This window comes from Nelusetta ayraudi, unplaced genomic scaffold (genome assembly GCF_046127955.1).
Source record: "Nelusetta ayraudi isolate G7.1 ecotype Tasmania unplaced genomic scaffold, CSIRO-AGI_Nayr_v1 ptg000020l, whole genome shotgun sequence".
NCBI lineage: Eukaryota > Metazoa > Chordata > Actinopteri > Tetraodontiformes > Monacanthidae > Nelusetta > Nelusetta ayraudi.
The window spans coordinates 2,634,053-2,656,327 of record NW_027466070.1 but is presented as its reverse complement, the minus strand read 5'-3'; the positions used below and the strand labels follow the sequence as shown (position 1 = coordinate 2,656,327).

The window sequence follows — 22,275 nt, the reverse complement described above, 5'->3', positions numbered from 1 at the left end:
TGTTGACCGCGGCTTCTTCCACCGACATTCATTTAATGGAAATGTGGCACTTGCATTTGAACTTTTTCAATTTTTTCTCCAAAATGAGTTTGCCCTTTTATTGAAACTCAACAACTGACTCTTATCAGGCCGAGCCTCTAACATTCAATTGGGCCTCGGTGCCGTTTTTGGAATAATAGCCAAGAGCTCTAATTTTTCAATTTTGTTTTGTTGTCTTTGGCGCGTTGCCAGAAACAGGCCTGGACCTTTCAAAACACATTTTTTAAATTGTATAAAATGATGTCACAAAAAAAAAAAAAGATTGTTGACTCGTGTCACCTAATCACCATCCAATCCTATGTTTGCATCCTTAATTGTGCAGGGGAAGCCAGCCGCTCCTTCTCTAATAGCTAGCTTTGGCTAGCAGATATTCTACCCAGCGTGGTGCTAACACAAAAAAAAAAAGGTTTATGCCACATTAGCACATTTCAGCGCTAGGAACAACCTGAGGGTTCTTTCTTTCTTTTAGGGTAAGTGGAATATCAATCACCTGCTCTCAGCCGGCTGATGGACAATTCCAAGCCGATGACAGGACCAGAGCCCGGGAAGTGACATATTTACGGAGACGTGTTAATACCGCCGTGTCTGCTCTGCTCCGCGTCTCGCAGGAGAGTCGGCGGCGGCAGCAAAGGAGCTTTCGCAGACGGCGAGATATCATCGCTCAAAACCTCTTCTACCTCTTAAAGCGTCGCTCGCCCCGCGATCGTATCGCACTCTCAAACGATAACACTCGCCATCGTGGTTATTAAATATATCACCGCAGGCGGGCCGCGTGGTTTTATTACTCCATTTTTCAAAGAGGAGAAGGAGGCGGAGGCGGCAGCGGCAGGCTATACTGTTGCCGTTCTAACGCGAGCATTGTTCCGGCCCGCAGCCACAGGGAGGAGTCGTCTTGTTGCTGTGGGTGAGACAACACGGCTTCGGCGTAAAGGAGCGGCCTGCGACTTATAGTTTTATTTCTGCCTCTTTCCGCAGTCAACCTACCAAATGTTTTCTACACTGCGCCGAGCTATCAAAGTAGTGAAAGTGTGTTGATGAACGAAATGAGTGGTTTAGACATTCCACTTTGACAGAAAAGAAAAAGGAGGAAGCGCAGAAGAGCCGAATCGCGGCGGTGTTTTTGTTTTTGGTTTCTTTGGCAACTAAAAGCACAGGTTGAACATTCATTCACTCACTCACTCCCACTCTGGAAGTCTATAATTCCGACACGACGGCCCACAGAAACAGCGCCAGGCTGCCAGACGGACTGAATTACTACTCTCCTCCTCCGGGGAGGGTTCGTGCCCAGACGCAGGCAGAACCTGCACATCGCAGGCCATGTGTTCTGAGGGGAAGGAGGCTCAAACTCTGGACACGGAGAACAGCCGTTTTGTTAAACACATTAAAACTGAGAGTTTTCCCTTTATTTGTGCAGTGAATATTTATACATTTATAAAAACATACCCACCAGTGATTCCCCAATTCCTATTTTCCACATGATTTTACGAAGTGAAGTGGTGCCCTGGTGATTTGACACGTTGATTAATATGCTGATGGATTTGATTAAAAGGTCAACAAATGCAAATGATGCAGGTTCGACTGTTGCAAGCGGAGGAAAGAATGGCAATCTTTTGTCATGGCAAAGCACTCACGCGGAGAAAAGCTGCATAAATAATTCAGCCTCAACAACAACGATCATTTCTTTTACATGTAAGATGTGTCCTGACCCTACCCTTGGTGATGTCACAGAGGGCGCTCCTCATACCTCACTGGTTCCTCCCCCAGGTTAGTGGCAACTTGTCCAGCCAGGTGTTGGCTCCGCCCTCTCGGGTTGCCTGGTGTCTGTAGACATCCAAACAACAAATTCCGATGGTCAAGGTCAATGTTTAAGCAGGAGGCTGTAAACAAAAGGCTAAATGTGCTTTTTTTTTTTTTTTTTTTTTTTTTTTTTAATAGAATCAATTATACGAGACCTCAGGAGTCTGGGCTGATAACTACACATATGAGAGTTTATATAACTTAGGATCCTATCATAAAAAAATCAATATGATAAAAAAATAATCAAACCTTCTTCCCATTTTGATTGCGACACAATTGATTATCGCAGAAACTCTGTTTTAACTCACTGCCAATTCTGACACTCTGATGGATCTTCAACTTGTCAAGACAGACAAAAGGGAAAAACTACTTTCTTAAAGGGTGGAGCTAACAGCCTGGTGGACGTACTGCTTTGTGAAATGACAGAGGACGAAAACACAAGTTCTGAAAAGTGGAGCAGGCAAAAAAAGAAGTCAACAATGCACTTGTTTGTGCACGTGCTCCTGTGTGGGAAGTTCTCCGACGTGCTGGACACAGCACTGTTAGAAAACATCGCCAAAGTGAATTTTACCCTGAAAGTGTGGAACCTTCAATTTACAGGAGCTGACTGAGGGAAAAAAAAAAATCTCAAGGAGGTTAAATACAGCGATAAAAAAACTGATGAGACAACGATGGCTGACAAGGCTTTAAATCACCAGCCACAGAGCTGGAAGCCAGCATCGGCCAGGCTGAAAAACAAGCCTTTTATCTGCAGGGCTGGAGGCACTCGGAGACGTTGATGGCGTCCACGCTGCGCCCACTTTCACGCCGCCTGTCGCTCCGACATTCTGCAGATGGATGACGCTGAGCTACAGTGCCACGGCCACGGCCACGGCCACCTGCGGGCCGCAACCCACAGGGCGGGGCCTCTTGACCTGAGCCCACCGTGATGGATGGCCCTGTCAGCACTTGGCACACGTGCACACACACACACACGCACGCACACACGCACGCACACGCTCGGTTCGACTGGACTGACGACCGTCTGTCTGTTGCATTCACAGCAAACCAATGAATTCCTCTGGGGCTGGAAGACCCGCTTTTGATTGGATGAGAAGGGCCACGCGACGTCCAACTCCGTCTGTGGAGAAAAGCTTCTCTCTGTTCGCACCGCCAGGGAGTCTTTCACGCTGCCTGAACACCAAGACAAACCGACTCCCTGCAGGCAACCGCCTGCAGCAGCAGCCCCTCACCTTCAAAAGCAAACTTGTCACTGAAACATGGAATCATAAGAAATGCTAAGAATTAAAAGTCAATAGTGAACCAGCCGGCACTGAAATAAAGGATCGTTCGCACTGTGAGTCAGGCCTTGATCCCTGTCAGGTTTGGATGGTGATGATGTTTAGCACTGGGGTGTTTCTGGTAGGACGATTGACAGAGCCAGTCGACGAGGAGCAACGAACACAGGGGGGCGCTGGGGCGCTCCATTCTAGTCCAGACGTGGAAAAGCCACCACTGGCTCGCGCAAAGCGTCGCTTGTTTTTGCTAGAGGTGCAAAAAGCAAATTCTTCCGGTTTGAGTGACAGTGTAGAAAAATCAGCTGCTGCAGCGCCGGGCTAAAGGACGACAGTAAGAGGAGCAGAAAAAAAAGAAGACTGTTAGTTGGGAGAGGAAAGCAGCAGCAGCAGCAAAAGAAAAAACAGAAACACTGTAAGTGACACTTTTCTGCAAAAAATAAAGGTGAGAAGAGGCACGCAGAGAGCGCTGCCATGGTGACGGGCTAAAAATGGCCAAGCAACAGTTAATTAGCACCTCCACCCACAGGTATGATGTATGCATAACGGCGGAGGTGACAAGGACACCTGCCAGAAAGCCTCAGCTAGTTATCACCTCCAGGTATTTCTGGAACGGCCGGGGGGCTCGGAGGACTGCCCCCTCCCCCCAACTCCGCCCCCTTAACAGATTCCCTCCAAAGGGGGGAGGGATGTGAAAGTGTGCGGGGAAAATACCTGGAGACGTGCCGCTGCATCTGCCAGCAGCTCGGCTTGACATGTGGTCTCTGCGGCGCTATTTTTTTGGGGGGGTTCCTGGAGGATGTTGACCGAGCGGTCCTCCCTGTCTGGGCAGTTTTGTCGGCACGGATGATTCATGAGTACCGAACGTCCTCACGGGCCTAATAGAGTGATAACGCTGGGAAGCCCAGATAGATTTAAATAAATGGTGATACTATTTACGACGTTGACGCTATGCTGCCAAGATTTATTTATATCCCCCCCCCGACCAGGTTTACTGTAGTCAGATGGACTATTTAAATTCAGCTAAACTGCTTTGTTGTTTTTGTTTTTTCATGTTAAAAGGAAGAACAAAAGCCAGAGAATACTCACATCTTATCAGAACAAAGCCACCTTGTTGCAGCCGAGAAGCAAATAAAGTGCAGACCAAGGCACTGCACCAAAAGAGTAAAAACAAAACAAAAACAAAAACAAAAAACAGCAGAGGACCAGCAGAATTAGCTCGTCTGTACTTTGCCATTCTGACAATGACAAAAAAGTACTAATGTCTGCAAATCATCCACTTGGACTGAACTCAACGCCGCAGGGACTTCATTTCCAAGCGTAATGTGATGAAGTGAAGTCCTGGCATTCCACAGGGCAGCGTCCTTCCCCTGCGTCCTTTCCACCACGCATTGACATCAGACTAAACATGATTGTGGCACTGATAATGATTCTCGTAGCAGGGTGAAGGTTACTGCAGAGTTTCCCAGAGTGTACACACACACACGCACACACACAACCTCCCGCAACACAACAGCTGATTTATTGTATTGCACTCTGTTGTTACCTCATCCTACACCGCTGGATCTTAATTCCCATTTGAGCGGCCACGTTTGTAAAGCACCCAAGTGTAAACGCCTCCTGTGCCTCTCTCAGACAAATGAAACGGGATTACTGATGTACAGAATACCGGCGGCACGAGGGTGGAGAGTCAGAGGCCAGCAGCTGTTGCAGCTGTTGACGCTTCTAGTTCATCCATCAGCGCCAACTTAGAACTCCCATGCTACTCTTTTTCCTCCGGCTGGTTTGAGTTTGACTGGTGTCTTTGACAGGGATTTTGCATCAAGAAAAGGTTTTCACACTTTCACGGTGTTGAACAGTCTTCTCCTTCTTCTTTTTCTGTTACTACTTCTTCTGACAGCTGACAGGAGACACACTTTCTCTCATTCTGATGAAGAAAACTAAACAAAAACAAAACTCTGGGCAAATGGTTGCAAGTGAGTCAGCGCTCAACACTTTTTTTCTCCCTCTGCTCGTTCGTCACAATATGATGGGGGGGACGACTGTTTTTTCCCCCCATTTGTGCACCGCCCCCCCCGCACCAAAGGCAGTAATCAGCGGGGAAGTAAATCGAGCTACCCAATCACCAAAAGATACCAGTTTGTTTTCAAGTAAAATATATATTTTTAAAGTTGCATTTATTTTGGGGTAACAAAGTAATTACTGTGTAGCGTGCAGTTAGTACTCAAAAGTAGCTCACAGTCATTAATGGCACTAGTCAGTTTTGTTTTGTTCTCTCTCTCTCTTCACTAGCTTAATCTTGCATGTCTTCTTCTCGTTTTGAGCGTCTGCATTTGGAGAAATATAAACAACTTTTGAGGAAATAAACTGAACTTGTCCACCAGTCTGTGGCTCAGAGGGGCTGTTGAAGAGGCATTCTTACTGCTGTTTGTAACTCCTTGCTTTGCACAACCAACCACGACTGGAGCTGCCGTACTCGGCACAGTACGGCTTGGTACGGGTGCGTTTCCATTGGTTCATAGGTTTTACTTTTTGTGTTGATTGTGTTTTTGTTTTTTTTGCAAGACATTTTAATAGGGCTTAGAATGATTTTGTTTTATACTGCTGACTTGTATGAAAACACTGTCCCAGCAGAGAAAACGCAGACGCTGGAACGATCGCTTGAGTCTCAGTGTCGTTTATTATTAGACAAGAATATCCGCACAATTTAAGTCCACACAAAGCCTAAGACAGCAACAGCTTCATTCAACCGGTGTTAACACGCTAGCAGCGTGTTAACAAGCAGAACATGGAGTTAGCGGTGGTGGCTAACAGTTTCGGTGGACACGATTCAGCAGCTGTACCTTGCAAATGCCCTCAAAACTAGCGTTGCTTGAGGTCACAATACACTCACAGTCATCATACATGTACTGCGGCCACCAGCTGCGAAACCAGGAAGAGGTTTTCATTGTGTGTTGCTCCGTCCGTCCAGCTCTCTTTCAGGTTTTTCCTCGGCCACAGAGAACAAAAATGTTCCGCCCATTGGCACAGTACGTGAAAATGTAAAAATACACGAGCAGGGCATTCAGAAATGGTGGTTTTGGTTTTCGTGAACGACCCCCACCCACTCAGCTTTCGTCAAAACTCTCACCCAGTCAGAGCCCTGCTTTGTGCCATGTCAGCACTATGGTTCCTGGTCGGCCTGCGCACCAGTGGAAACGTGCCCCAAGTGGAAAGCAGGTGCAGCTCCGTGTGACACTTGGACCTCTTTCTCACTTCCTACAGACTCATGAATCACTCATGGCTCGGCCTGCAGTAGGAAACTCACAAGCACGAACTGATAATCACCGTTGGCTCCCAACAGATGGAGCCACACGTCTGGACTTTCACACTTACAATAGCTGATTATCTAACCGTCCCCCAAAAGCGGTGACACTTCAGCGACTCTTCAGTCCCAGTGTGTGTGTGTGTGTGAGTGTGTGCGCCTAGCTGGCACGGTCCAAAGCCAAACATCTCATGGAGCTGCTGAGGAGGCGTCCCCAGATGTCTGCCTGCGCTTCAGCAGCTAATCCTTATTGACAGCTGAAGTAGTTTTGAAGTAGAGCTGAAAAGGCTGCGCCGCTATTTCTGCAAGTATAAATCCACACTTCTCAAATCCCCCCAAAGGAGAAAAAATAAACTAACAAAAAAAAAAGTAATCTCATTTTTTTTTTCGCGAGAGCTTAAGCCGCCTCTGACACCTTCGCCGAGCAGTGGTAAGCTACGTGACGCCCATGACATCAGACGGTCAAACTAATGGGGAGCCACAGGGCACATTACAGGGGCAGGACACACTTTCTTCTACCCACACCACTGTGTCAATTTAGGCTCAACGTATCATCTTCTAATGCACAACACCATTCTAGAGTTTCACAGAGGGAAGGGCTCCCACCCAGTAACACAATGAAAGCTTGACTCTGTGTGAAACTCCGGGAAGGTTGGGTGCATTCGAGAAATGATGACTAAGTGCAAACTGACACAGTGGTTGGTAGAAAATGGGTGAACTATCACTTTTTATTGTATTTCACTATATTCTAAAATGGTAAAAATCTTTGAAAATGTTTGAGTGAACTCTCCCTTTAAGCTGCTTCTGTCCTGTCAGCAAGACCCCGAGTGTGGACGCCCAGATAAAACAGACTCATTTCTCACCATCTCACCATCTCGACCAGAGACTTGCCTCCATTTTACTGGCTGGCGATTTGGACCCAAACCACAGAAAATCACAATGTTTTCTAACCGCGTCGACAGTCGTAGCAAGGCATCAAGCGCGAGAACAGCCCGGGCGCCGTCGCGCCGCTCTGGATCTGCGCTGGATGATTTCAGGACGACGCACATCTTGGCAGTGAGTCAGCGCCGCTATTAAGATCTAATTATGATATAATGAATATCATAATTAAGAGCGTTGGCACTGTGGCGCCCGCCAAAAATTAGCCTCCAAAATGTGAACTCACCTCAGTCATGAGGTGAAATCAGTCACAGCAAACAGCCCAGAGTGGCGTGTCGACGGTGATGTGTGTGGGTTTAGTGGCACCTCGAGGTGACAAAAACAATGTTCGGTTCTCTCTCTCTCTCTCTCTCTCTCTCTCTCTCTCTCTCTCTCTCTCTCTCTCTCTCTCTCTCTCTCTCTCTCTCTCTCTCTCTCTCTCTCTCTCTCTCTCTCTCTCTCTCTCTCTCTCTCTCTCTCTCTCTCTCTCTCTCTCTCTCTCTCTCTCTCTCTCTCTCTCTCTCTCTCTGTTCATACTTATCAACCCTCCGCTTTCAAACCCCAAACTATCGGGTTGTTCCTTCGATGCTTTTCCTAGAACGTCTTCATCCACGTCACTCTTTTTGTCTTCTTGAATTAACTGTTGGCCTTTCACCCCAGGAAAACACCCCTGCACTGATTGCCACAACGGTGGCCTCTGTTCATGTCTGTTCAGTGTAAGAGAAGAACACATTTCTTTTTGGCGACTTTATCTCAATTAAAAACCGAAATATATTCTTTCCAGTTGATTTCATTCCCAGTTGGGCCCTATCAATGTAACACACTGGGCCTTAAAAATGACTCCATGATGAAGCTGAACAACTTTTTTCTTTTTTCCTAAATTAAACTTGAAATCTTGCCTGAATGAAAACTTTATTTATTTATTTATTTTTTTTAAAATGAAAGGCTGCATAGTAAATGGTAAATGATAAACCACAGCACTGACTTGACGAGTTTCGACCATCACACATACAAAGTTGTGTGACATTCTGACACTGAACGGAGTTTTCAGTTTAAACCATTTATCAAACTGGGCTCCACAGCGACGCGGCTCACAGAGAGTCGGGGACATTCGGCTTTCCGATGACATTTCAAAATGCACCTGAAATAGAGCGGCACCTTTACAGGTGAACTTAATTTGACGCTCTTCGAGCTTTTGAACACACACACACATGCGACTAATTGCAGTTTTTCCGTGTTTATTGCCGAGCGCACTGACGAGGTGACTGACTGCAAAGAAATCCTGAATCCAGTAATCAAGACAACGCAATGCTCATTAACGTTGCACATGTGTGCATTCCTGAAAGACCTGCTACCTTGAAAACCTCTCACGCCTCCTTCCACTTCCTGCAACATTAACATCCAAACCACCGGCGACGCGGGAGTCGTTGGAGATGGATTCCCATCATGCAGGTGGGCCAACAAATCCCTCAAACGCCGTGCGCTTAATTGCTTTTGCTGCCTCCCGGTGACGGCGCCGAACCATCAGCGGCGGCGCCCGCCGTCTTCATCATGTGTTCCGGTCCACTCGCCTGTATCTCCACCTCGGCGAGCAATAAGCAGCAGGAGTTATTAATGAGGGGCGAGGGGCCATGCATCACCGCCCGCCGAGCCCCGAGATGGAGGTGAGGGCTCGTAACGGGTGGCGAGCGACGCCTCGCTGAGGCCGGAATTAATGACGGCGGTGGCGGCGGCGGCGGCCTCAAAACCCGGGGAGGGCCACGGGACGCCGTGTTACCCCGTGAAAAATTAAGCGCAGGGGATAAACAGGGTCTCCGCAGCCCCCGACGCACGGTGCACCCTGCAGGAATGGAACCTCGTCGAGGAGGACCCGGAAGGAGCCTAATGTATTTACCTTGCTGCACACACACATCGCTACACACACACACACACACACAGCTACACACACGGCGCGGCGGTTTTATAGCTGCGAGACCTCGATGAAATATCGACATCATTAAGTGGCGCCGCAGCCCTGATTAGGTTCAGCCGGCGTTCACGCACACACGGGGAGGGGTCGGGGGTCAGTGGCACGAGCAGTCAGACCACGTGACCGCTGTGCATCAGCATTATATACATACACAAACACATAAATGAAGGAGACGCAGCGGGTGTGCATACCTGCACACGATGGATGGAGCGCCATCAGCGTCGGTTTTCTTACGCGCTGCTCCGTCCGGAGGCACCCGGGCCGTCAATCAGGCGCAGCGTGGTGATCATCCTGCACTGTGACAGCAGGGAGAGAGAGGGGGAGGAAAAATAAAAAATCATTTGCACAAGACGCTGAGGAGGTAAAAGGGCAAATAACCCGGGAAACGGATGCGGCCGCGGCCGTCCAGCAGCGTAACGGCAGCAGCAGCAGCAGCAGCAGCAGCAGCAGCAGCAGCAGCAGCAGCAGCAGCAGCAGCGATGGATATTATATGTTTATTAGCAGCCTGGTTACATAAGGAGCCCTGAATTAATCGTGTGTGTGTGTGTGTGTGTGTGTGTGTGTGTGTGTGTGTGTGTGTGTGTGTGTAAAGATGCTCTATAAAACTGGACCGGATGTTAACGTACACGGTACCAGATGAAATGTTTCACCTGTGCAGAATGTCAGAGAGTTGGCCGGTCGGCTGTCGGGGCGTGCGGCAAATATTTCGGTTCAGTTCTGAGAAAAGCAAGCACATTGGAAACTTCCTTCAGTATTTAGATGTGGAGCAATATGTTCTGGCCCACTGATTTCAATTGCCACTTGGCCTCCACAGAACCGCGCCTGCATCCAAGGTTTCAAAAATACTGCGTCGCTGAAAAACGTCCGTTCTGAATGCTCCCAGCCGACGCCAGTGTCAACAGCGGAGGGAAGAAACGGTGTTGAAGGCTCGATGATTTTGGATTTATAACATGTTGGCTTTTAAAGATGTCGGTGTCCTTGTGCATTTAGCCATTACGAAATGAGAAATAAAAATGAGTCATTTTTCAAAGGTCTGAACCTTGCAAAGAGTGACGCATTTTAAGCCCGACTTACTGATGAGCCAACGTGAAACCCTCCTGTCTAAATCATCTTGGGCCAGTTAGAATCCGGTTCAGAGCCAGAAGATGAGTTTCATCCAAGCCAGAAGAGCTGCACTGTCTCCTGATTGGACAGTGAAACTGTGTGTGGTACCGGTGGCTAAACCGCAACAAACACACCTTCTCTGTGCCAAAGCACGACACTTTATTAAGAGGACACCGCACGTGGGCACAGCTGTGCACATCACTTGCGGGGATCAGAGATGTGAATGCGATGACAGGAAGCCAATCCCTCGTCAACTAAAGGCGGACAGGAAGTGGCTGAGCAGCCAAGTCTCAGGTGAGGCGTGTTGGTCGGAGAGAACCGCCGGCCGCGAGCAACAACCGCCGAGTGTGTGAGTGTCGGGGAGGCTTGGTCAGAGGCATTGGAGCTGCTAGGGAATCTCATTTGCTAATGGCTGAGCAGCGTGACGCTCCACTGGAAGGCCACTTCAGAGTCGCCACCGTTAAAACTCACAGAGTGAAAAAAAAAAAGAAGAAGAAAAAAAAAAAAAAAAACCCTGCTGCAAGTTTTCGTCTCTGTCTGAGCTCCAACTGGTCGGCCCGTTCAGACCTCCGACACCAACCTGGCATTCTCCTCCCGACAGCGGCTCACTGGGTGCCTTCTGTGGCAGGACGCATCCTGTGTGAACCCTGCAGGTGGGTGGGCTATGATGTTGTGAAAATCCCAGGAGATCAGCGCCAACAGCCATCAAAGTCACTTTAAATCTCCCATCTTCCTCATTCTGATCCTCGCTTCCGACGTCAGCGGGTCGCCTTCACCGCGTCACCGCGTCTGGATGCATTGAGCCGCTGCCGTGCGATTGGCTGAGCAGCTGACAAACAAAGAGCGCTTCTCCACGCGTAAACACGAGGGAAGAGAGAGTTCTTCGCTGGCTGCAACTATAAATACAGGAGCCTGCTGGGGTAAATGAGAGAGAGAAAAAAAAAAAGGAAAGGAAAGGAAAGGAAAGTTGAGGCAAGAGAGCACGAGTTTCTGCAGAGTTCTGTGGTGCAGAACTCCAGCGGGCTTGTTTATATAGACGCTGTCATACATTTCCACAGAGCAGTGAAGCACAGGGCAGCGGTGGGATGGTGTGAAAGCAGAGCGGCCAGACAGACAGACAGAGAGGCAGGCAGGCAGACAGACAGGCAGGCAGACAGACAGAGCACCACATGAATAGAAAATAAGCACCGGGCTGAAGATTTTGGTGAAAACAAGACTTCCTGTTTCAATGAAACATATGTGTATGTATATATATATATATATTTTGTCGCATATACATACATATAAACAAACCCATTAATGATCATCGACCTCAGGCTGTCTTAACAAATGTGAGTGAACATCTGGATTGTTTCATCAACTTGTATGTGCTGCAGTGATGAAGCAAACCCATGCAAGTGCCTCACATAAAGAACATGTTAATTTATGGTAACATATGAAAATGAACACGCTCAACATACGGCCGCGTCTCACGCGAATAAACGAACGATATTTATTAAGTCCTCAAACACTCACTCACACACACACACACACACACACACACACACACATGTGCACGCACACACACACACACTGCCGGCTGTAAAGCACGGTCTGGATATACACGGATAGCGGCGTCACAGATGTAAACGGAGGGATGTGGGCTGAGATCTGCTGGAGACGCTGAGTTAGGTGCGTCTGCCACTGGCTGGAATAAATTTTCTTTCAGATCTTTGTGGTTTAAAAAAAAAAAAAAAAAAAAAAAAAAAAATTACTTGAATTTTTCTTATTAACAAATAAACTTTTTATCTACGCAAACAAAGGTGTTGATGACGTAAATAGCCAGAGGTGGCAAAGTACTCAAAATCTGCACTTAAGTAAAAATACGGAGACCTGTGTAAAAAAAACACTCTGGTAAAAGTAAAAGTACTGATTCAACTCTTTTACTCAAGTAACAGGAAGAAAGTTTAGGTTCTAAACATGTAGCAATACATTTGTTAATATTTTTGTTCTTTTTCGACTGCAGCTTTTAATCAGTAATCGTTCGGAGGAGTGAGCCGAGCCATTATGGGATGTTGACACGACCAATGTTGTTTTCTACATGACATGCGTTCATTTATTTCTGGGACAGTGACCCCAAAGAAGAGGAGCTCCAAAGTAATCTCTAGTAGTGAGTAGATTACTTTGAACAGAATTTGTATCTCGTAAACAAAAAAATTAACAAGGGTGTTTTTCCAATGTCAGGGGTGGAAAGCACAGATATGTGTGTACAAATGTAGGGAGTAAAAGTAAATAAGTCGCAAGTACAGGTTCCTGAAACTCTATTCAAGTACAGTAACAAAGTATTTGTACTTGATTACTTCCCACCTCTGTGTGAGACTCAAGGAAATCGCTGCTTTCACACTGCAGTCACTTGAACCAGGAACCCAAAGTCAAAACTTTACAGTCCCACGGTCCTTATTTTCTGCCCCACAATGTCTTTACATTTTAGCGGTAGCAGCGCTGCCCTGCTAAAGGATTCTCATTGGTCAGCTTTCATGTCAGACACACGAGTCACTTCCTAGCTTCCTGTGTGTGATGTGGCAAAGATCCAAGACAAGACTATGAAAGGCACTTTGAAGCGCCTAGAAAATCTTGATTCAATTTGCACTTACGTCAAACTTTTTTTTTTTTTTTTGCAAACCTTTTTTTTTTTTTTTTTTTTTTTCACTCCTGCCACGCCTGGGGACAGCGTGCGTCCTCTTAAGACAGGAGAAAGAAGCCTCGTCAGTGTGCTGGAGCACGGTCTTATCCGGCGGGCAGGAGAGCGGCTGAAAAGGCGGGAATCGATTGGAGGAGCAGAAACGGCGACTATCTCGGCTCCGCAGATCAAAAAAAACGACACGCGCAAACGGTCCCGGCGGTGCTCGCAGACACAAACAGCCCACTTCCTGCAAGCACAGACGCCTGTTAGACGGTCACACTCGTCCAGCTCCATATCAGACAATAGGGAGCCGCGCGAGCACGGGCGACATCCACCGCTGCGCTCCAGTACGCGTGATCTGATGTTGGTGCTTTTCTATTCCGCTCGCAAAGCTTTGTTTGCCTGTGGAATTTCACGCTTGATGTAGCTCCTCCCTTGCGACTGCGAAGACGCAGGTCTGCTCTGCGGGATTAGCGACGTGGCCTCCGAAGCCGAGCGCGCAGCTGCTGTCAGATAAGAGGGGTAAAAATATTACACAAAAAGGTCTCGGCAGGTTGTTTTTGGCGGGGGCCAAACCCTCTGTCCCTCAGGTTTAAGCAGAGCAGTCAGACTTGCCACCGCGAGCTCGACCATTTCGCTGCAGATCGACGTACCCTGGCTGTATAGGTGTGCAAGTGGCAACGCTAGCGCTGCAGCTAGCTGCTGTGGGCTAGCTGCTGTGGGCTAGCTGCTGTAGGCCGCAACGCTTCACTAAATTCGAACCCTGTTCACGGCAGCTTCTAGCTTGTGCTGCAGCTTAAACCCTCCCGCGCCTCCAACTGCGCATGACAAGAAAAGGAAACAGGCTGCTTGCAGAATCCATTGCAACTGAATGACTGAGCTGTCGAGACGAATAAGCAAGATTTTGTAACCTGACGGCAACGACAAAGCGGGAAAAAAAAACAAAGGGTTTCATTGAGGTGATTGATTCTGCAACATCTGTTAAAAAGACTTGATGAGAAAAGAGTCCCCAAAGTCGGCGCTGCTCCATCACGAAAGGAACAAGAGCAACGCCTTCCTCCGGTGGTCCCTTGTCTTAGTTTTATCATGCAGCGCGGTGAGCGTAAATGTCAAAAGTTGCACCGTCAGTCCAGCGGCTCCTCTTGCTCTCGCTCCCGGCTAACCCCCGGCTGTCACCGCTCCAAATAAAACCCTCCAAAAAAAAAAAAAAACGCTTTCGTGGCGCTGCCGGGAGGATTTGAATATGTGATGAGCTCAGAGACGGCAGCTCCTTCAACCTTTACTCCTGAGTCTCGCGCTTCTTTTTCCTCCGTCGCAGCTTTGTCGGCCAAAATTAGCAGGCGGAGAGAAAATAACAGTGGGGGCTAAAAAGCAAAAAATAATTGAGGAGAACTCTCACATAATTAGCACAAGGATTCATTGGAGAGCAGCGGACAGTGTGTGTGTGTGTGTGTGTGTGTGTGTGTGTGTGTGTGTGTGTGTGTGAGAAGCAGCTGCTCGTCATGACTCGTCTGTAGAGTCTTTTTGGGCAGGCGGCGTCCAGGCAGCGCAGCATCTGTACTGGGCGGCGGCTCCGCGGGTGGAATGCTAATGCTGCTTGGCTCACCTTCGTCCGCTCGCCTCCCTCAAACACACACAAGGGCACAGCTGCATTAATCATGGATCCCATGCATCCCTCCCCCCTTTTCAGTCTCACCTCCTTCTCCAAACACACACACGGGCGTGCACGCACACACAAACACACACACACACACACACACGCACACACACACACACACACACACACTTTTCCTTAAAGGCCTGGTGTGTGAGATTATACGCCGAGGGGGAACGGAATGTGATTCCTTCAGTGGTTTCTCAGTCATGGTTGTGTTTTCGCTTTCTTGAAATGATCCACGTCTTTGTACTTGACATCTGCGCTGCCGTTATGGGGGCTGCCATGTTTCTACCGAAGCCCAGAGAGGACAAACGGCAGTTTTCATATTTCTTCTTATTCAGACTAAATGTTTCAATTTCTGTATTTATTTCATGTCTCTATTTATTCATTTTTAGCATTATATAATTAATGGTACTGTATATGTGCACATTTCGGTATCTGTGCTATTCTATTATTTTACCCATCTGAGTTTTTTTGGGGGGAAAAAAAAATGTTTTTCTTTTTTTTATCCCAATGAAAGACTCTCATAAAAACAGAGATATGAAAATTAAAAAAATCTATTGAAAAAGCACCGGGCCGAGCGGCAACTTTCAGTCGCACAGAAGTGGGCGTGTTGGCCATGTGAAGGACTGCCAGCTGGGTCACCTCGTCTTTCACCAGACATGGCTGGGATGGGACCTGCCCAATAGTCCCACCTCCCATTAGGGTCGGACCAATGCCGTGCTCCCGCCGGGACCCTGAGTGAGAGATAAGCCAAGACGAAGGGTGGATGGATGTTTGCCACTCAACCCCATCAGAAGGAGGGACTGCTTTAAAATGAAAAAAACAAAAAAAAACAACAACAAAAAAAAAAAATACGCAGGTTTTTCCACCGAGAGCATTCTCACACCTGCAGTTTATTTGCTGGTGTCTGACTCGGCTGATGAGCCGGTGGACTTGGTGCACCCCACCCCCCCTCCCCCACACACACTTTCTGCTTGATTTGATTTCACACACGGCAAAATGTCAGGCGAACTAAAAAGCCATCAACAAGGAGCCCCGGGAGATATGCCACCCGTTCACGGGTCACAAACCAGAGGGTGGAGGGTGGAGGGTGGCGAGGGGCAGGGGGGTCACAGAGAGGAGAGGTGGCTCTTTGTCGGGATGATGTCATGTCGTTCAGGAAACGGACCGGTGCAGCTGGGTTTCCTAATGACCCCTGCAATCATTTGATCCATGGATGAAGCAAAGACAATGCAGTGGGAGAGAAGGTTCTTCAAGACAACTTGGATAAGATGCGATGCCTTTCGACGGCGCTGGAGGAGCACACGTAGAGCAACCTAGTAATAAAAGACTACCACTGCTGCTACTTTTGCTACTATTACCACCACCACCACCACCACCACCGTTACTACCACCACCAGAGGTTGCTATAACTCACACATGGACATCACGTCGACATGAAATTAGGCATGTGTGAGGACATCAATGACTGACCACGCCCACACCACTAGACAGTTCTGCCTTCAGGCCACAGCTCCCCCTAGTGGCAAGAAAACCCCAAAGTGGTTGGAAAATTACTTTCGTTTTTGTCAGTGGGCCGCTTACAGACTTGATTATGTTATTACTAATAATAATAATAATAATAATAATAATAATAATAATAATAATGATAATAACAAATGACACAGACAGATTATCAAAATAAAATTAGAATTTTATATATAGGAAGAAAATAAAAATATTTAAAAGTAAAACCAGGCATCCAAAAAAAAAAAAAAAAAAAAAAAAGCCCTGTATGAATCCCATGCACATCCCCATCATCTGGCATATATTTTAAACAACACCCACTTCAAACACGCGCAAAAGAACACGCGCCCACACACCGTGCACCCACAGCGCACAATGGTGCTATCTGGCTCCAGCGCTCAGAGAGAATGAGTGGGAAACAGATATGGAAGCAGGCAGTTTCCTGCTCAACAGCCACTTCAAGGGAAATAAAAAATGATCAAATTCACATAATGGCCTGAAAAAGGCTGCGCAGGAAGCACAAGGAGACGAGCTAAATGTTAGTTTAAGTCAGAGCCTAAAAACAAGTTGGAGCAAAGCAAGCCTTCCCGTTTGCTGCAGCAGGCCAAGTGCACTGAGGTGAACAGGAGGCGGATCTGTGAGCAGCGGAGGCAGGAGATGTGGCCGTTTTCATAATGATCATAACGACGCTACAGCGGGAGACAAACGCATTGTATTGCACGACAAACTGTCGGGCGATTAGACAAATTAACCTCACTGCGCGGCAGCCGCATGAGAACATTGCGAACAACACGGAAACCAAAATATAATTGGACCAAAACAATAATTTGCACAGAATGAAGTTTCCATTAGGCCACGTGTCAGTGGCAGAAATTAGGATTCATTATCATCTGGCGGAGCACCATGAGGGGTGAAAGGCAGGGTTAAGTGGAGGGTCTGGCTGCCCCTCACACACACACACACACACACACACACACACACACACACACACACACACACACACACACACACACACACACACACACACACACACACACACACACACACACACACACACACAGATAGTAGCAACATCCTCTGCCAGGTGCTGGTAGTTGAAAGTCCCCCACAGCATCAGTTTAGCAGGAAGCTCCAACATTTAGATTTTTTTTTTCCCGGGTGGCTACAGACATTTTTGTGATGTCACAAAGGGCAACGGCTGTCCCCAGTGACGTGTGGGCTGCACCCCATCTATGACTTAACCTGCAGTTGTGTTACCGCATCCCCAGAGTTAGTCTTGTCGTGTTTCTTAACACGCAACTTGAGCTAACTGCCATGGAATTTGGCTGCGGTGCATAAGCTGCTCCGAGACACAAGCTGAGTGACGCCGGGCGGCTCATCAGATGGAATCCGGCTGCGACAAGCGGAACACAGACTCTGATAATAGGTGGCTGTCAAATGAGCGGCGTGATCAATAGCCATTTATTGCTTAACCAGCCAGTCCATGTTTAGGCACTAATGCACTCCTGCCGCTGATCAATACACAGAGCTGGTCATTTGATCGGATCGGGGTGTGACGGGGGGGCGGGGGGGAGAGGGAGGAGGTGTATTACCATACTTCTATTTTGGGTTCCTCACTGCAGTCTGACCTCCACGCAGTCTCGGCCGTCTGCTGATCGCAGCAGCAAACAACCGTGGTTAACAGCTACAAAATAGGAAGTGGAAACAAACCAAAAGAAAAAGCAATGTAACGCTATAGCGATGATGTCGGTATCGTTCAGCCGCGGCCAGACAAAGAAGAACCTTTCCATTTTTTTCTTATGAAAAAAAAAAAGAGAAAGCAAAGCACCTGGCCGGCGAGTGGATTCCAAAAAGAGAGAGCGCTGCCTGGGAATGATAATGGCAAGCAGAAAATGGACCTTTGGAGAGCGATATTGGAAAGAAGATTGGACCTGGTAAGAGGCGAGGCGAAATGTAGGCAAGAGGTGTGTGTGTGTGTGTGCGTGTGCGTGTGTGTGTGTGTGCGTGTGTGTGTGTGCGTGTGAGAGAGACTTTAGAAGAAATGGAAGTGCAGTGGACGGTGGTGCAGGAACGAGGGATTCTAATGCACTGGATTCTGATGCGGCTGTTTATCCTGAAACAGCCAATCACAATAAATACACGGAAACATTGGCCTCATTTAAAGGTTCCACACACGCCATTTCCAAGTTCATTATCTCCACTCTTGGTTTTTTTTTTTATGATTCGGAACTCCAGTGGATCAATTATGCAGACAGCGCTATGGATCTTCAGAAAGCACAACAGTTAGCCTTGTGCTTACAGCCACCCATAAGAAAAGGATGGATTTTAGCTGCCTGATTAAAAACAAACAAAGACCCAAAACATTCTTTGATGGATCTTCCACACATTGGGCCGGGCACAGGCAGCTTTCAAACAGTACATTTCTGTTTCCGTGACAACAAAGTGTTTACTTAGCGTCACGGATCTGAGCGCTGGAGCTGCAGACGCAGGTTTGCCATTGACGCAGAGGAAGGCCTGTGACGTTTTCACTCCTGCGTGTCGTCTCTGGACCGCAGGATACAATTCTCCTCCTCCTGCTGCAAACGAGTGAGCGTGTGGCAAAAAGTCCGAGCTCCCAAAGTGTTCTTTATCATAACAGCGGCGAAGACAAACAGAGGCAGGCCAAAAGCAGCACGCCGGCCGCGAGAGCAGACGGCTGTGAAGGATGACAGCTGCAAACGGAGGATGGCACTTCCTGCCGTTCCGCTGGCAGCTCGTGTCTAAAAAAAAAAAAAAGAAAGAAAAAGACTGAAAAAGGATGAATTTAGAAAGAAAGAGAATGCCACCGGCGGCATGAGTAGCGGTGCCCCGCCCGCTCCACTCCAGCTTTAACCTCCACAAACAGGTAGACAACCTGTGGAGACTCAATTAGAAAGACATTAGCCACTGACAGGGAGCAGGCTAATTGGGGACAGGCAGACAGGAGACAGGGGACAGGGGCCAGGACAAGAAGCACTGAAGGCAGTCGGTCTGGTCTGACGTGGTGCTGAGCAGAGCGTCATGAAGTGCCGGGAAGGATGAGTTTCTTTTATTGTGTTGTCGTGTGAAAAGTCCAGCGTGCAAAAGTTGGCTTGATTTATGCTTTTTGTAATTGGTAAAACCTTAACATACTTCCCATAAATGAATTAATAAAAGTGTATACTGGCAGCTCAATCAATCAATCAATTCCATGGCGCTGCTGGTTGGAAATAGCGCTAACGTCTTTGTTGAGCGGGGGAGCGGGAGCGGGAGCGCGCTATCGCTGTCGTGCTACGCTAACGTGTCAGCAAAGTTACGTGGCGGGGGGGCGGGATTATGACTGCCTTCACGCGGGCCGGACAGAGACACGCAGCGGGCCGGATGTGGCCCGCGGGCCGTAGTTTGGGGACCCCTGCTTTAAGCTCACGTCTCCGTCATGACAGCTCAGCAACATGCAAATCTCCTACATGCTAAAATTTGCAACCACTGCATCCACTAGAGGGCGTCGTCCCAGTGGCAGCCCCGCCCCCTAAGTTCATTTCCCAGCGTTTATTTGTCGCACATGTCCGTCCAGCGACCCTGGTACGTGTTTCTAAATGCCTCGAGGATCGCTTCCTCTAAACGGCACTCAGAGTTTTGCTCTTTTTTTTTTTCATTGTTTGCATAAAGCAGCCGGTGGATGGATTCAGTTTCATCGACCTATTTTGGACGACAAACGCACTCTGTGAAGCTGAAATCAGCCTGCTGGAAATCACTGCACTGCCGGGCCGAGGTGGAGGACCGTTGGACCAACAGAGTTCTGCACAGCGGGTCATCAAACTTTAACGCACTCCCCTCCGTTTGCTGATGTTGTCAGGCTGCCAGCGTCGCAGGCAGTGACGTCAGCGAGACGCAAGTTTAAAAAAAACAAAAGAAAAAAAACAAAACTGGGTCAGATCCCAGCCTTTGCTCTGCAATTGGCAACAAGCGCTGGATCATATTTTTAATTATGGGCATCGTCACCGGAGTTTTTCCTGCAGTGAACAGTCTGGTTTGTAGCCCGAAATGTGATTTATGCTTCATGTGCTCAGGCAGAAACGAGGGATTTTCTTTTTTCTTTCTTTTTTTTTTTTTAGTGAATGAAATATTTATTTTCACGGCACTGGAAGAAAAAGCTGCAACAGAAGCAAATACTTTGATGACGAGTCGCAAACTTTTTTTTTTAAAGCTGCTTCTTGCATTATGCAAAAAAAAAAAAAAGATTTACAGGACGACAACAAAACACAACCAGAAAATGTGTTTTTTCTTACACAGCTTTTTGCTAAAACTGGAGACCTCTTTTCTTAAACAGGGCAATGACAGAAAGTCGACCTGATTCTTTCCTTACCAAATACATGACTCAACAGAGTGTATATGTGGAAATATAATGATATTTAAATGCATATGGTGCATGCCTTTATATGTGCACAGTGCGGCTTAAAAGCGCTTATTTATCCACACTGTGTCAAACTGAATGTGTCGCATAGGTATTTACATTTAAAAGAGAGCGATTAGAATAGAATTCACTGCAAATTGGTTTTCATTTTTCATGCAGAAGCCTCTCCTCATTATTCTCCTTCCTTTCCCCGCTCCTTCCCACAAGAGGATTAAATGCACAAACAACAAAAAAGAAATCTACATGAGTAACATGAACTGGTGCCGCGGCAAAGGGAAACAGACGGTCAAGAGGCGAATAGAAACGCAACTTGTTAATAAATACATTTGAGCTCAGGAGAGACGGAAGCAAATACAATCACACATCCTCATTGCGCGTTTGTTTGTGCACACAACACATAAAAATAAATACCTTTCTGTCTCTCCGATTAGCGCTGATGCTACGTCGGCTGCAAACATGCTAACTAAACTACTGCAGCGAGCGACTGACCTCTCCTGCATAATTGCACCTGCTCCCGTATGATCGGACAGTGACCATTTAGGGGAGGGACGGAGACGGTCATGTCCTGAAGGATCCTCAACTTGATAGTTCAGTTTATAGACTGAGGACAGATTGGCAAATTACTAAAAAAATCGAATCACAAGTTTTTCACTTTTTGCTTCTTTTGATTATTATAATTAAATAACAATTATTTTGACCAAGCATGGATTGACCAGACCCATTAGTGGCTACATGCCTCATTAATTGTCGACCACGTCTTTTCCACTTCACATTAAAAATCCCTCTCCCACTGAGAACAACAAAGCTGTAAGAAAAACAAGTGTGCAGTTTGGGAGCAGCTGGGGCCGAAGCTCAGCGCCAAAGTCCTGATTCTGCTGCAACGTGATTAAGCACCTTCCCAAAATAAGAACAACAAGTGAGCGCCTGATACAAATTCAATACGCCGGCCTTGGATGACTCGTGGCCAGCTTCATAAATAAGATATTTTTCTGCAGCATCTATGATATGCCCCCTTTTTATAGCGTAACTCACTCTCCCGCGGAGAAGTTGAGCTCAGTTCCGAGATCCAATACCGAGTCTCGGGACGTGATGTGTTGGCACTCATTCACCGTGGAGCAAATGTCAAGCCTCGACCTGCCGCGGCACTTTTTATATCTTCAGGAGGTGGAGGAACTCAAAAAAGGAGAAAAAACGAGGAAAAAAGAGGCTGCCAGTTATATTGTAATTGCATTTTCATGCAATGTTGTTTCACGATGACTCAGAGTTTTATCTCCCGGTCGAGCAACCGTCACTATCGACTAATCGACATCCCCCACTGCCCCCCCTCCCCACACATCTTTTCTCTGCCTGGCCTCTATCTATCTATCATCCGTCTATCTATCCATCTCTTTATCTCTCGCCCTTGCGTGTGTCGGGATTGGCTGATTGAGACATGCATTATTCATTGGCGCATCCCCGCTGTCATTGCGGCGCTGATCTCTGAGCGGAGGGGCGCAGAGCGGCGCTACAATCAATCAGCCCGGGTTCTGACACCCGACACAATGGGGTGTGCTGATTGGATGTCAGGATATCCATGAGAATGGGGAGACGCCGGCGTGGCCCCGTCTGCACGCGCGCAGATTATCCAGGGA

General features: G+C 47.6%; 1 long non-coding RNA gene across 1 annotated transcript in view; it reads right to left on the bottom strand.

Annotated features, from left to right (window-relative positions):
- Positions 1-1,749: 1,749 nt before the first annotated feature.
- LOC142888766 (uncharacterized) overlaps positions 1,750-22,275 on the bottom strand; it is a 40,754-nt gene continuing 20,228 nt past the window's right edge. The window contains exon 3 of the long non-coding RNA XR_012926736.1: positions 1,750-1,860. This is a non-coding gene — a long non-coding RNA (uncharacterized LOC142888766). The remainder of the gene's footprint in view (positions 1,861-22,275) is intronic.